Source organism: Orycteropus afer, unplaced genomic scaffold (assembly GCF_000298275.1).
Source record: "Orycteropus afer afer isolate SDZICR_OR568_19922 unplaced genomic scaffold, OryAfe1.0 scaffold00211, whole genome shotgun sequence".
NCBI classification, from domain to species: Eukaryota; Metazoa; Chordata; class Mammalia; order Tubulidentata; family Orycteropodidae; genus Orycteropus; species Orycteropus afer.
In genome coordinates, this window is record NW_006921798.1 from 3,516,467 (window position 1) to 3,530,749 (window position 14,283).

The window sequence follows — 14,283 nt, forward strand, 5'->3', positions numbered from 1 at the left end:
AATCACAATTGAAATAAGAAAGAAGAGATAAATGGACTACAAAAACCACAGCCTTCTCTAGCCTGAGGCCAGAAAACCTTGATGTTGTTTGACTGCCACTACTGATTGCTCTGATGAGGATCACAATAGAAGGTCCTAGACAGAGTGGGAGAAAAATGTACAGCAAAATTCAAAATCATAAAAAGATCAGACTTACTAGCCAGATAGAGACTGGTGAAACACCTGAGATTATCACCCTTTGACACCCTCAAACTGGACCCACCTCCGAGGATCCAAAAAAAAAAAAAAAGCCAAATAATAGACATGCCTATAAAGTGAAATACAACACTTGTTCATTGCAACTATCCAAACGCCTCCATACTTCAAAGCCTAGCTCAAATCTCACCTCTTCCTCAAAGCCTTCCCTGTGCCGTCCTCTTAATATGGATACCTGTGAGACTTGTTTGATCACTTAGCTGGTACCTGCTAATGGGCATGCTCTTGTTTTGGTCTTCATACCAGAGCACATCCGCATCTCCATCTCCGCATCAGCAGTCTCTTAAGGGTGACAGTTCTTCCTTATGTTGTTTTCTCTTTCAAACTGCCCTGAATATAGATTGTGGCCAGGAAATATATTTTGATGAACTGAGCAGATTGCAGCTCTGGATTATTTTGTAGTTTCTGGCTAATCTCTTTTGTTTTGGATTTTGTCTTCCCCCCTAGATCCCAGCCCTGTATCCAAGGACATGCTCTTGAGTTTTTCTCTTTCCTCTCTACCCACAACAGCCCTTGTGTCTTTCCAGGCTTGCTAAGTATCACCTGCTACAATCTCTGGTGATGTCTCCCTCTTTTGAACTCCTATCTCTCTTTTTCTCTCTCTCTTTTATGTTTATTGTGATTTGGGTGAAAGTTTACATAGCAAATCCATTTTCCATACAGCAGTTCACACACATTTTTCCCATGACATTGACCACAATTTCCCACAGTATAACCACTCTCTTCCCACTTCTCCACAGTTACCTCTTCCCTGTGTCCTTCCCTCCCATGCACCCCTGCCCCCTAAGAGGCCTTCCTGTGCATATACTGCCCTTATGTCCTCCCATGATTGATCTCTCCGAGGAGTGTATCTACCTGGTGTAAATGTTCAGCCCATATGCCGGTGTTTTATTTGGCTGGAAGCCATGGTGTGAGTTCAATTCCAAACTCTATCAGACCAGCAAACCTGGTCTTTATTATTATTATTATTATTATTTTTAATTATTTTGAGTTTCTTTTTTCCATATTGTTCTCCCAGTCTATCCACAATCTCCTACACAGATTCCCCTCCAAGTGGTTGACAGTGGTAACTGGGCACTATCCAGTTCTTCTTGTTTCATGGTCATATAGGCTGAGGATTGCATGGTGTACCAGTCCCTTGGACTAATTCTTTCCATCCATCTTTGGTTTTCTTCGTTCATGTTTGCTCTGGATGAGGAGAGACCCGTTGTTGCATCTAGATGGTCGCTTGCAAGCTTTCAAGGTCCCAGTCACTATTCACTAAAGTAGGATGTGGAACAATGTTTTTGTGTAGTATGTTATGCCAATTAAGCTTGATATCCTCTGGAACCATGGGCCCAAGCCCAAAGTCCAATTACTTTCTCCCTCTGGGTAGTGGTCAAGAAGTCACCACAACCTTGTCCTTTATCATCTCTATTATATACCTGAACATTCCTACAGAACATACAAATACGCTTGTAGAAACGTTGTTTGCCAACCCTAGACATGGTCATGGGCACACTCCCCTCTGCATAGACATACATGATCGTTCAGCCTGTCCACCCATAGATCAATGTTTCCCATCACTGACAATGCAGTACTGTGTGCACTAAAGGGTTCATCTTTGTTGTCTGTATCTCCCATGTACCTCTCTCTGTCTTCCTCTTCCTCAATGCCATTGTGTTGATCACTCACATTTTGTGCATTGCTCTTCCCTTCACCCAAATGAATACTTGTCTCTACCTATGTAGCGGGAGCTCTGGTAGCGTAGTGCCTAAGGCACTTGACTGCTAACAAGAAGGCTGGAGGTTCAAACCTACCAGTTTCTCCTCAGAAGGAAGGTTGGGCAATCTACTTCCATAGTGATACTGCCTCGGAAACCCAAGGAGGGGTCACTATGAGTCGGGTCCGACTCAACAGTACACAACAACAACAACAACAACAACCTACCTAGCAGTGTTCCCTCCCATCCCCTCTCACCCCTGGTAACCAACAAAGAAAGTTTCCTTCCATATATAAATTTTTCCTTGACTTTTCACAACAGTGGACTAATACAACATTTTCCTTCTGTGACTGACTTATTTCATTCAGCATAATGTCCACAAAGTTCATCCATGTTCTGCAGTGTTTTGCAGATTCTATATTCTTTAGGGTTGCATAGTATTCCATTGTGCAGATATACCATAGTTTGATTATGCATTCTTCTGTTGATGGGCACCTAGGTTGTTTCCATCTTTTTGCTATTGTAAATAGTTCTGAGATGAACACATTCATGTTCCTGTACTGGTTCTCACTTCTTTAGGATATATACCTCGTAATGGAATTGTTGGGTCAAACGGTATTTCTAATTCCAGCTTTTTAAGAAATCACAATATTGCTTTCCACAGTGGTTGTATCATTTTATAGTTCTACCAGCCACTCCTTGGGAGAAAGGTTGGACAATCTACTTCTGTAATGATACCACCTTGGAAACCCAAGGAGGGGTCACTATGAGTCAGATCTGACTCGATGGCAGTGCGTACCAGCAGTGTATGAGAGTCCCAATTTCTCCACATCCTTGTGAGAATTTATTTTCTGTCTTGTTGAACTTTGTTAGTAGTGGTGGGGCAAGATCGTACCTCATTGTTGTTTTTATTTGCATCTCTCTAATGGCTAATGATCGTGAATATTTCTTCATGTGTTTGTTGGCTGCCTGAATATCTTCTTTGGTGAAGTGTCTATTCATGTTTTCTGCCCATTTGTTTGCCTTTTTGTTGTTGAGGTGTTGGAGTTTTCTATAAATTTTAGAGATAATTCCCTTGTTGGATATGTTGTGGCTGAATATTTTTCCCAATCTGTAGATTCTCTTTTTCCTCCTACCAGACCCATTGTCTGAAACTGAATTGAAGAAGGAGGGAAGTGGAGTTAAGCTATACTTTTGAGTGCTTATTCTCTTCTGGGCATTATGCTATACACTATTTTATGTAAATAACTTATTTAATATCCACAACTTAGCAGTGAATGTGTTAGTCATCATTTTCAGATGTGTAAACAAAGCTAAAAGAGGTCAGAGGTTCTGGTAAATAACATCTAATAATAATTATTAGGTAAACCAGTCACTGCAATTGATATGGTTAAGGAAAACTAACCAACCATATCACAGTTTACCCTTAATCCTCTGTTGAAACTCACTTCATAGGCTTTTTATTAAAAATGCATTTAATATTCTGTTCCCTCTCACTTGTCTATTATAACTTCCTACGATTTACAATGGCATCATATATAAAAATGAAACAGGAAAAAAACTGGTAGCCATTGAGTCGATCCCATGCACATTAGAGTAGAACTGTTCTCCACAGGGAGCTCATTTTTCTGAAAATAATCACTGGACCTTGCTTCCAAAGCACCTCTGGGTAGGCCTGAACCTCCAACCTTTGGCTTAGCAGCCAGGCACATTAACCGTTTGCACCTCCCAGAGTTTCCAAAATAGGAATAAATTTCTGTAAAGCGTATGCTTATTCAAGTTCTACAATAAGTGGGACTAGACTAGATTGCACTGTATCTTTGCATTATGTTGTTGTTGGTTGTTAGGTGTCATTGGGTCAGTTTCAACTCATGGTAACCCTGTGTAGATCAGGACACAACACTGCCCAATCCTGCACCATCCTCACCATCATTGATATGCTTGAGCCCATTGTCACAGCCACTGTGTCAATCCATCTCATTGAGGGTCTTTCCCTTTTTCACTGACACTCTATTTTATCAAGCATAATAACCTTCTCCAGGGACTGGTCCCTCTTGATAACATGACCAAAGTATGAAAGATGAAGTCTGGCCATTCTTTCTTCTAAGGAGCATTCTGGCTGTAGTTCTTCCAAGATAGATTTGTTTGTTATTCTGGCAGTCCATGATATAGTCAATATTCTTTGCCAACACCATAATTCAAAGGCCTCAGTTCTTCTGTTGTCTTCCCTATTCCTTGTCCAGCTGTCACATGCATGTGAAGTTCCTGGAAAGACAATGGCTTGCTTCAGGAGCACCTTAGTCTTCAAGGAAATATCTTTGCTCTTTAACACTTTAAAGATGTCTTTTGCAGCAGAATTGCCCAACACAAACATCATTTGATTTCTTGATTGCTGTTTCTATGGGGGTTGATTTTGGATCCAAGTAAAATGAAATCCTTGATAACTTCCATCTTTTCTCCATTTATCATAATGTTGCTTATTGGTCTATGTGGTGGTTATGTTTGTGTGTCAACTTGTCTGGGTCTGGTTGAGTAGCTGGGCAGCTGGTGGTAGTTATCCCCATGATGAGACTGGCAATCATCTCCATGGTGGGATCTACCACAAGCAGCTGAGTAGCTCCTTTCAGAGTGTGGTCTGCTTCCCATATATAAGAAACAGCTTTGGAAATGGCCTCTAGCTTATGACATGATTGAACCCTGCATGTAGCCATGTCATTGTTCAGCAGCTTGCCATGCTCTGCCAACCTTGGGACTTAAAATGGACTTGACTTAATGGCCTGCCATGTGGTTTGGTAACATCAGGACTGTGCCTTTTTAATTGTCAACCTTGGGCTTGTCAGTCTCAGAAGCCAGTAGCTGTCTGAGTGAAGAAAAGCTTCTAGCTCCAGTGGGGCTGGCAGCAGGAGGCAGAGCTGAACCCCAAGGTTGAGGGACTTTCACCAAACCCCTAGGGACTAGTAGTTTGAACTTGGACTTAAAGCCTCCAAATTGTGAGGATAAACTCCTGCTTGTTCAAGACATCCTATTTGTATACTCTTGTCAGAGCGGCACTAAGTAACCAGAACAGAATATGGTACTGAGAGAGTGGGGTGCTGCTCTGACAGATACCTAAAATGTGGAAACAGGAGTAGAATGTGTCCTTGACCCAAGACCCTAGCAGGCAGCATGAGAGATGGCAGGAGCAGAACCGAAAGACTTGAATGAGAGACAGCAGAAGCAGAGGCGAGAGACCAGCAGGAGACAGCAACAGCCTTACCAGCCCACGGAGGAGATAGCCGGGTGCCTTTAGATAGATGGCTTCCTGGTGGAGTGGGTTGCCTTTGGGCATTAATTGGTAAAAAAGATCCACATGAAGTGGAGTAGCAGGTTGGCCAGCCCACGTAGCAAGAGAGCTGAGTACTTTTGGGGCAGGAAGATTTTCTGTGGAGTGGGTTACCTTTGGCATTAATCAGCAGAAGCGGAGAGACCAGGGAAACGGGAAGCAAAGCTGCCTCAGCCTCAAGGGTAGGACCATGACCTTTGGGAGTGGAATCACCATAACCTCTTAGGTTTAAAAGGGGCAACTTGGTTCTGGAGTGTGGGGCTAGTCATTCATGTGAGCTAGTGGGATGGAGTCAAGCCACTGCCCAACAGTGAGGGGGCAGGGCTGCCATGCCCAAGAGGGAGAGGAACAGGGCCCACCAGGCCAAGGGGGTGAGGTCACCACTCAGGAACTAGGGGACTAGAGTCACCCAGTGAAGGAGATCTGTACAGATACCACCCACTGAAGATCTGTACAGGTGCCCAGTTGACCAGAGGTGGAATTGTGGCGGTTATGTTTGTGTGTCAACTTGTCCGGGCCTGGTTGAGTGGCTGGACAGCTGATAGTAGTTATTCCCCATGATGAGAATGGCAATCATCTCCATGATGGAACCTACCAAAAGCAGCTGAGTAACTGCTTTCGGGATGTAGTCTGCTTCCCATATATAAGAAACAGCTTTGGGAATGGTCTCTAGCTTATGGCATGGTTGAATCCTGCATGCAGCCATGTCATTATTCAGAAGCTTGCTATGCTCTGCAACCTTGGGACTTTCAATGGACTTGAATTAATGGCCTGCCATGTAGTTTGGTAACATGGGGACTGTGCCATTTTATTTGTCGACCTTGGGCTTGTTAGCCTCAGCAGCCAGTAGCTGTCTGAGTAAAGACATGCCTCTAGCTTCAGTGGGCTGGGAGCAAGAGGCAGAGCTGAAGCTCAAGGTTGAGGAGCTTTCTCACAGGTCCTAGAGCCTAGCACTTTGAACTCAGACTTAAAGCTTCCAAACTGAGAGAATAAACTCCTGTTTGTTAAGGCCATCCCATTTGTGGTGTATTCTTGTCAGAGTGGCACTAGGTAACAAGAACAGTCCACTTGTGAGGATGTTTGTGCTCTTTATCTTGAGCAGTAATCCACACTAAAGGCTGTCATCTTTGATCTTCATAAGTAAGTGCTTCCAAGTCCTCTTTACTTTCAGCAAACAACGTTGTATCTGCTACATATTGCAGGTTATTAATGAGTCTTCCTCTAATCCTGATGCCATGTTTTTCTTCATATAGCCCATTTTCTCATATTATTTGTCCAGCATACAGATTAATAAGTATGGTGAAAGGAAACAATCCTGATACACACTTTTCCTGATTTTAAATCATGCAGTATCCCCTTGTTCAGTTTGAACAACTGCTTCTTGGTCTATACACAGGTTCCTCATGAGTGCAATTAAGTGTTCTGGAATTCCCATTTTCTGCAATGTTACCCATAATTTTTTATGACCACACAGTCAAGTGCCTTTGCATAGTCGATAAAACACAGTTAAACATCTCTCTGGTATTTGCTTTCAGGCAAGATCCATCTGATATAACCAGTGATATCCTTCATTCATGTCCTCTTCTGAATCTGGCTTGAATATCTGGCAGTTCCCTGTCTATGTACTGCTGCAACTATTTTTTGCTCTCTAATGAAACAATAGCCTGTACACATTTGAGGTAAGATATTTACCTATTTTTTATTTTAAAATGATCTTTTTTTGGCATTTGGGACATGAACTGTTACTATATAGAGTTATTATGAGTACAAATTGAGCCTTATATATGAAAGGCCTACCAGCACATCTGTTTAAAGAAAAATAAAACACTTTAGTTAGAGTTGAGGTACATACTTAAATAAAATAGCATTTCTTTAATGCAGAAATTGAGTTTACCAAATCAGTGTGGTTTTACCACACTCCTCTCTTCTGCCTTCAGTTATGTGACATGCAGTTATGATTCAAGAAAAGATGTCTTTGAGGAAGTGAAAGAAGATCTGGGCTCTGCACTTCACTCTGTTACATTGGCCAAGTTGCTTAAGTCTTTAGGCTCCGTTTCCTCATCAGTGTTCTTATTTAAGCCTATTGTATACTCAAGGTCCCTGGGTGGTGCAAATGGTTTGCTCTTGACTACTAACCTAAAAGTTAGAGGCCTGAACTCACCCAGCAGACCTCAAAAGAAAGGCCTGGTGATCTGCTTTCATGAATATTACAGCTAAGAAAGCCCTGTAACACATGGGGTTGCTAAATCACAATCCACTCAATGGCAGTGGGTTTGGTTTTTGGTTTTCTTGACTAGTCAAGTACAGAAGTTCCAGAAATTCTTTCCTATTTTTCTTAGGTCATCCGTTTTCTCCTCTATGGGTCATTCCCATCTTCATACAAATGTTGTATCACTATGGAAGTAGATTGCCCCATCTTCCTTCCAAGGAGTGCCTGGTGGGTTTGAACCGCCAGTCTTCTGGTTAGCAGTCAAGTGCTTTAGGCACTACGCTACCAGAGCTCCTGCCCTACACTACCTGAGATATCCCACCTTAAAAAGTCCTTTCTTTCATTCCACTTTCCTCTCCTGATATCTCCTCATTTCTCTTCCCTTCACTACAGCAAAACTCCGTGGAAGAACCCCTATTGATTGTCTTAATTCCTTTTCTCTAATTTTCAAATTCTACCCGTTAGTCTTTGGCTCCCATCATTCCATCCAAAGGATGCTTAGTGGTGCTAACAGGTAAAGGCTAAGCTTCTGAGCAAAGGTTTAACCCAGCGGGTCTACAGGAGAAAGACCTGACCTTTTCCATGAAGATTATAGCCAAGAAACCCTATGGGACAGTTATACTTTGTCACATGGGGTTGCTATGAGTTGGAATTGACTCAAGGGCACCTAACAACAACAACAACAACATTCTATCAAAATAGCTTCTATAAATGTCATCAGTGACCTCCATGTTTCTAAATCAAATTGTCCATTCTCTGGCCTCATCTTGACCTCTCAGCATCATTTGACACAACTGAGAATGCCCTTTTTATTTTTATTTTTTTCATCATCATTAATTGTGATTTGAGTGAAAAGTTCACAGAGCAAACTTATTTTCCATACAACAGTTCATATATATTTTATTTCATGATATTGACGGCAATCCCCATAATGTAACAGCTGTCTTCCCACTTCCTCCTTGTGGTTACCTTTTCCCTATGTCCTTCTTTCCCCTGAGCTAGCTCCCTGTGCAAATACTGCCCTTCTGATCACCCACAATTGATTTTGCTAAAGAGTATATCTACCAAGTGTAAATATTCACCTTATACTCTTGTCTGTTGTTTGACTGGAAGCCACAGTAGTGAGTTAAATTCCAAGCCCAAAGAGTGACTAGGAGCCATAGTCTGGGGGGTTTCACCAGTCTCTATCAGACAAGTAAGCTTGGTCTTTTTTATAAATTTGAGTTCTGTTTCACAATTTTCTCCCATTCTATCCAGGATCTCATATTTTGATCCCTTTCTGAGTGGTTGACAGTGGTAGCCAGGCACCATCTAGTTTTTCTGGTCTCAGGGTCATGTAGGCTGAGGTTTGCAGGGTCCACTAGTCCCTTGGACTAATTGTTTCCATGAGTCTTTGGTTTTCTTCTTTGCTTCAGATGAGGATAAACCAATTGTTGCATCTTAGATGCCCACTTGCAGGCTTTTAAGACCCCAGTTGATTCTCATCGAAGTAGGATGTAGAACAATGTTTTTGTGGAGTATGATATGCCAATTGAGCTTGATGTCCCCATGACCCTATGACCCCATGATGGTCCCAAGCCTGTGGACCCAGTGACTCATTCCCTCATGGTGTTTGGCTGTGGCTAAGACGTTACCATAACTTTGCCCCATAAATGCTATTAAACATATGGAAGTTGTCCTTTAAAAAAAAAAAAAAAATTATTGAAATATAATTTATGTACAGTGAAATACACAAAAAGAAGGTCCTCTTCTTAAAGCCCTTTCTTCATTTGGCTTCTAGAACATCTCTCTCTCTGTCCCTGCCCAGACCCTGCCTACTTCACTGATAGCTCTTTCTCAGTCTTCCTTGTAACTTCTTTTTCTATTTCTCAACCTGTAAACATTTGAATGATCTAAGGTTCAGTCCTTGGCATCTTTTCTTGTCTATCTGCACTTCTCCTTAAGTGATTTTATTTAGTCATGTGACTATTCTATGGAGCTCTGGTGGCGTCGGTAAGGAATACATTTGGCTGGCAACCAGAAGGTTGGCAGTTCAAAAGCACCAGCTGATCTGCAGGAGGAAGATGAGACAATGTGCTTCTGTAAAGATTTACATCCTTGGAAACCCAAGGAGGGTTGCTATGAGTTAGAATTGACTTGATGACAGTGGGTTTGTTTTTTGGTTTTGTGACCATTCTATGCAAGAAATAAAAACAAGTGCTCAGCAAATACACCTACAAATCTTCACTTCAGGGATTTTAAATTATCTGAATTTATTCTTTTACAGGGAGGGCAGAAGTGGAGCATCTTTATGTAACTATTTCACGAAACATGTAAGTAGAAATCTCATTTCAGCTTGAAATAAGAATTGATCAGAAAGTTAAATGTCAGAGTGAATTAGAGAAATTCCTTTTTAAACAGTCTAAAAGGAAACTCCCAAATAAAGCATAGTCATCAAGTATGTATGCAAGGAAGACTGTAGCTCTTTTAAACAATGAATACTGGACTAGACAACCAGAAAAATTTGTAAGAAATTACCTGGTAAAAGAGAGGAAAAAGAAGGCAGGTGGCCTAATATATGGAAACAACAGTATCTTTGTTCTTGTGAAACTGAAGAATGCTGGTCAAACTGAAATAATTTATCATTGCAGTTAAATCTCTTCTAAGCATCATTTATGAATGTGTTGTCACCACTCTAACAACTAGAGGCTGAAATTGTATTTCTCAGGAGAAAAGGAGGCAGGGAGAGAATGCCCAACCTTACTACCTGAGAAGTCCAGTGACTGAAGTAAATAAGTAAATGCCTTCCTGAGACAAGCACCCTTCTCTCACCTTGATCTTGGAGAGAAAAGATGCACTCTCAGATTTTTTTTCTGGTGACTCTGCTCCAGATAGCCATTAAACTAACAAAACCAATTTGAAATTCTGAGCAGCTTGAGGAGTAGGTAGTTGCCTTGATGAATAACGGTTTTTCTCACTGATCTGGTTTCACACAGCTGATGGAGTGCAAAGCAGTGGAATTAGTGGGGAGTCAAAGCAAAGCTAGAATTACCCAGAGCAGGGTTTTTTTTTGTTTGCTTGTTTTAACTATAAACTGACTGAAGAGACTTAAGGAAAGGAGCAAGTGATACTGTGTGACTGGGCAGCTGTGTGCATGCATGCCTGCTTGAAAGGTTTCTTTCTTGGCAATTGTTTCCAGGAGATGCAAAGGGCCAAAAAGGCTCTGTGAATGCTGGCTCATCTGTCATTTCCAGCTGCCTCCCTCTACCCTCCATTTCATATCCAACTGGTCACTCACAAGCAGCAGGCCTGCTTGCACCTTCATGTCCAGCAGGCAAGTATCACCAGCATCAGCCAGTTGTTATTAGAACACTGCTTTGTAACAGTGAGGTTGTTGCTTAATAGCCTGGTTTGGAGAGGAGTCCTGGAGGAATCTCTCAGTTGAGGAACTCAAGGTTACTAAATGGCATCCATTTCTTATTTAAATAAAATCTGTCCCAGGCTGAACAGAGGCAGAAATATGGGGAAAGGAATCCCCTCACTTCATGAATGATGAAATTCCCTCTGACCCCTGGCAATGTGGGGAGGATGGACAGTTGAGGAGATTTGGTGAAGCAGTAAGTAAAACATTTGGCTGCTAACCAAAAAGTCAGCATTTGAACCCACCAGCTGCTCCAGGGGAGAAAGATGAGGCAGCCTGCTTCCATAAAGATCAACAGCCTTGGAAACCCTATGGGGCAGTTCTACTTTGCCCTATAGGGTCTCTATGAATTAGAATCGACTCAGTGGCAGTGGGTTTGGTTTGGGTTGGAGGGCTGGAAGATTCATGTAACTGTTAAGTATGTTTAGTAACTATCTTGTGGTTTTAAGGGAGTGTTTCAGCAGCGTCTCACTTGTATTCAGTATGGGTGATTCACGTGGAAGAGAATGGGTAAAGACAGCACAAATTAGTCTGGGCCCCCTTGAAGCCATGTGGGATTGGATGAGGACAGCCACACCTGCTAATGCCTCACAGGACACCTCTCCCCATTCGTCTTGCCTTAAACTTGGCTGACACTTACTCACCTGACTTTCTGATAGGAAGGAAGAGGAATTTCTCCATGGGAAGAAAAACAGGAATGAAGAGGAAGGTAAGAGGCTGAAAACAGAGGTGGCCTAAGACTTAGGCAATACAAACTCAAACCCAGTGTACATGCTGTCAGTGACAGTCTCCATAGATAGCACACTGAATGGGGCAGTCAGTCTAAGGTCAGGTGAACAGCTATTATTCTGTTCTTGATTGACACTGTCTATATACATGCAAGGTGGTTGGGTGGCACAAACTATTAATTGGCTCCACGACTAGCTGAAAGGTAGGGGTACCTTGAAAGAAGAGAGAACTGATGGTCTGCTTCCAAAAGGTCAAATACAGCTTTGAAAACTCTATGGAACAGTTCTACTCTGCACACATGGGGTTCTATGAGGCAGAATTGATTTGCCAGCAACAACACATGTAAATAGGCTGAAAATAGCTAAAAGAAAAAGGTAAGCTGAATATGTGGACTTGTAACCATAGAAACACCTAGGCCTTAAATATTTGGGTATCATTTTAGGTAGAGTTTAGTGCACATTGTTGCTGTTACGTTACCCTTGACTCAATTCCAACTCATGGTCATCCCAGGTGTTCAGTGTAGAACTGTACTCTAGCATTTTCAGTGCTGTGACCTTTCAGAAGCAGATCACCAGGCCTGCCTTCTGAAGCACCCGGGCGGGTTCGAACCACCAACCTTGTGGGTAGAAGTCAAACACTTCACCATTTGCACCCCCCATTAGCTTTCAAATGAAACTGTTCTTTTCATTCTTTTTTTCCTGGCTGATGTGTTCAGGCAATTGTTCAGGAAATAAACAGAACCTTCAGCAAGACAACTTAGAGTGCATTAAATAAATATAAATTTTATTAAAAACACTCACATAGCGTTATCAGGAATGATATAATAAACAGCTTTCAAATAACCTGCATTCATTACATTACAATACTTACAGTATTTATAACCATCCTCAGATTTTACAGACAAACCAAACATTTCATGAAAATGAAATGAAACTAAGTTAAAAAAAAAAAAAGCATGGAAAAATGCACACAGAAGTTCATTATCTTAGTGTCAAACTTCAGAAGTTTCCTACACAAGTTAACCACTAGTTTTAGAAGTGAACTGTACATCACTGTGCGTCAATCAAGGTGAAAAATTCATTCAAGTAAAGTTGACACCACTCAGAAGCATTTTCAAGTATGGCTATATAGTCAACCTGATATTCCTATATAAGCAAATTGTACATCTGCTTCCCATTCATTCTGAGGCAGGCTTGGTATTTACAATTATAGATCTGTTATTTACAATTTGCAACTCACTTCCTTCTCCCCTGCCTCTACCTAACTTCTCCCCAGCTCCTCCAACTGCACTTCCTGCTCTTTTCGGCCAGCAGTTTGACAAATGACAGTGGAAGATAAGAAACCAAATATTCAACAGGGATGGTAGACTAAAAACCAACAAATGCACATGTTATTGTTGTTAGGCGCCACTGAGTCAATTGACTCATAAAGACCCTTTATACAACACAATGAAACAGTGCCCAGTCCTGCACTATCCCAATTGTTAAGTTTGAGCTCATTAAATGCACATGTAGTAAACACGTATTTTGAGTTCATGATCATGGTATACGTAAACTAAAATCATGTGGTTTGGTGTATGCAGAACAAACATTTTTGAAATGTTTGTATTAAAGCAGACAGCGCAAATTTTTATAAAAAGACAAAAATCATAACGATTTGACCAATAAAGCTGAGAGGTTTCCTTTGATTAAGAACTTATTTGAAATCCTAATAAACAAAACTGTACTTAGAGCACAATGTAATAATACAATATATTGCACACCATACCTCTCAGTGCTTTTCCAGGTTAGGGAAGCCTCATGGATTCTGCACCTGTATTTATTACAGGTTCAAAAAGGCTTTATTTAGAGAGTTGAAAGACTCTAAACAACAGCCATTTGTCAAACTCCTGCCTTATAATTTTCCCTTTATCAACTCAGTGCATTCTATTTTCATGTAATTCTTTTCCTGCTTGAAACAGTCAAAAGATTCCCTAAACTTTTAAAATACTTTTCTTTACAATAAAAAGAACCAACAAATTTACAAAATTCATTTTAGTTACATCAGTACATATACAAGGAAAATAGGAGGGATTCAAAATAAAAGGGTTAAATCCCTGAAAAAGAATATATTTATTAACCTACAACAATTTTACATAAACACAGGTGACATGTTGGCATAAGGAGAACATGAGCTGAAATATCCCTGAATTTTTAGAACAAAAGGTTGAAGTTCAAGTTACACTTGCTAAGAAATCAAGTATTGAAAAAAGGTATGCTTTTTTTTTTTTCAATAATAATAATAATAAAAAAGACTTGGAAAAAAATGATGGTACACAATGCTATAAGCTTTCACTCTCAGTTCAATATCCTATTGCCAAACTAGTGTTGAGGTATATGACAAGTAGGAACATCACTCAAAGCTTTCATGAATTCTTAGCTCACATTATGATATATTTGTAGCAGGCTGAGTAGCACCATCATGATGTGAATTCTGCTTCAAACCCATATATATATATATATATGTATACATATATATATATATATATATATATATATAATTTTTTTACAGTACTAAAATACTAAAGCATTGCATTAAAAAAGTTTAGTTTACAATTTAATTTACTATACAATCCTTTCACTTCTTATTTATACAAATTAATGATTTAAAACCACCACAGCAAACCA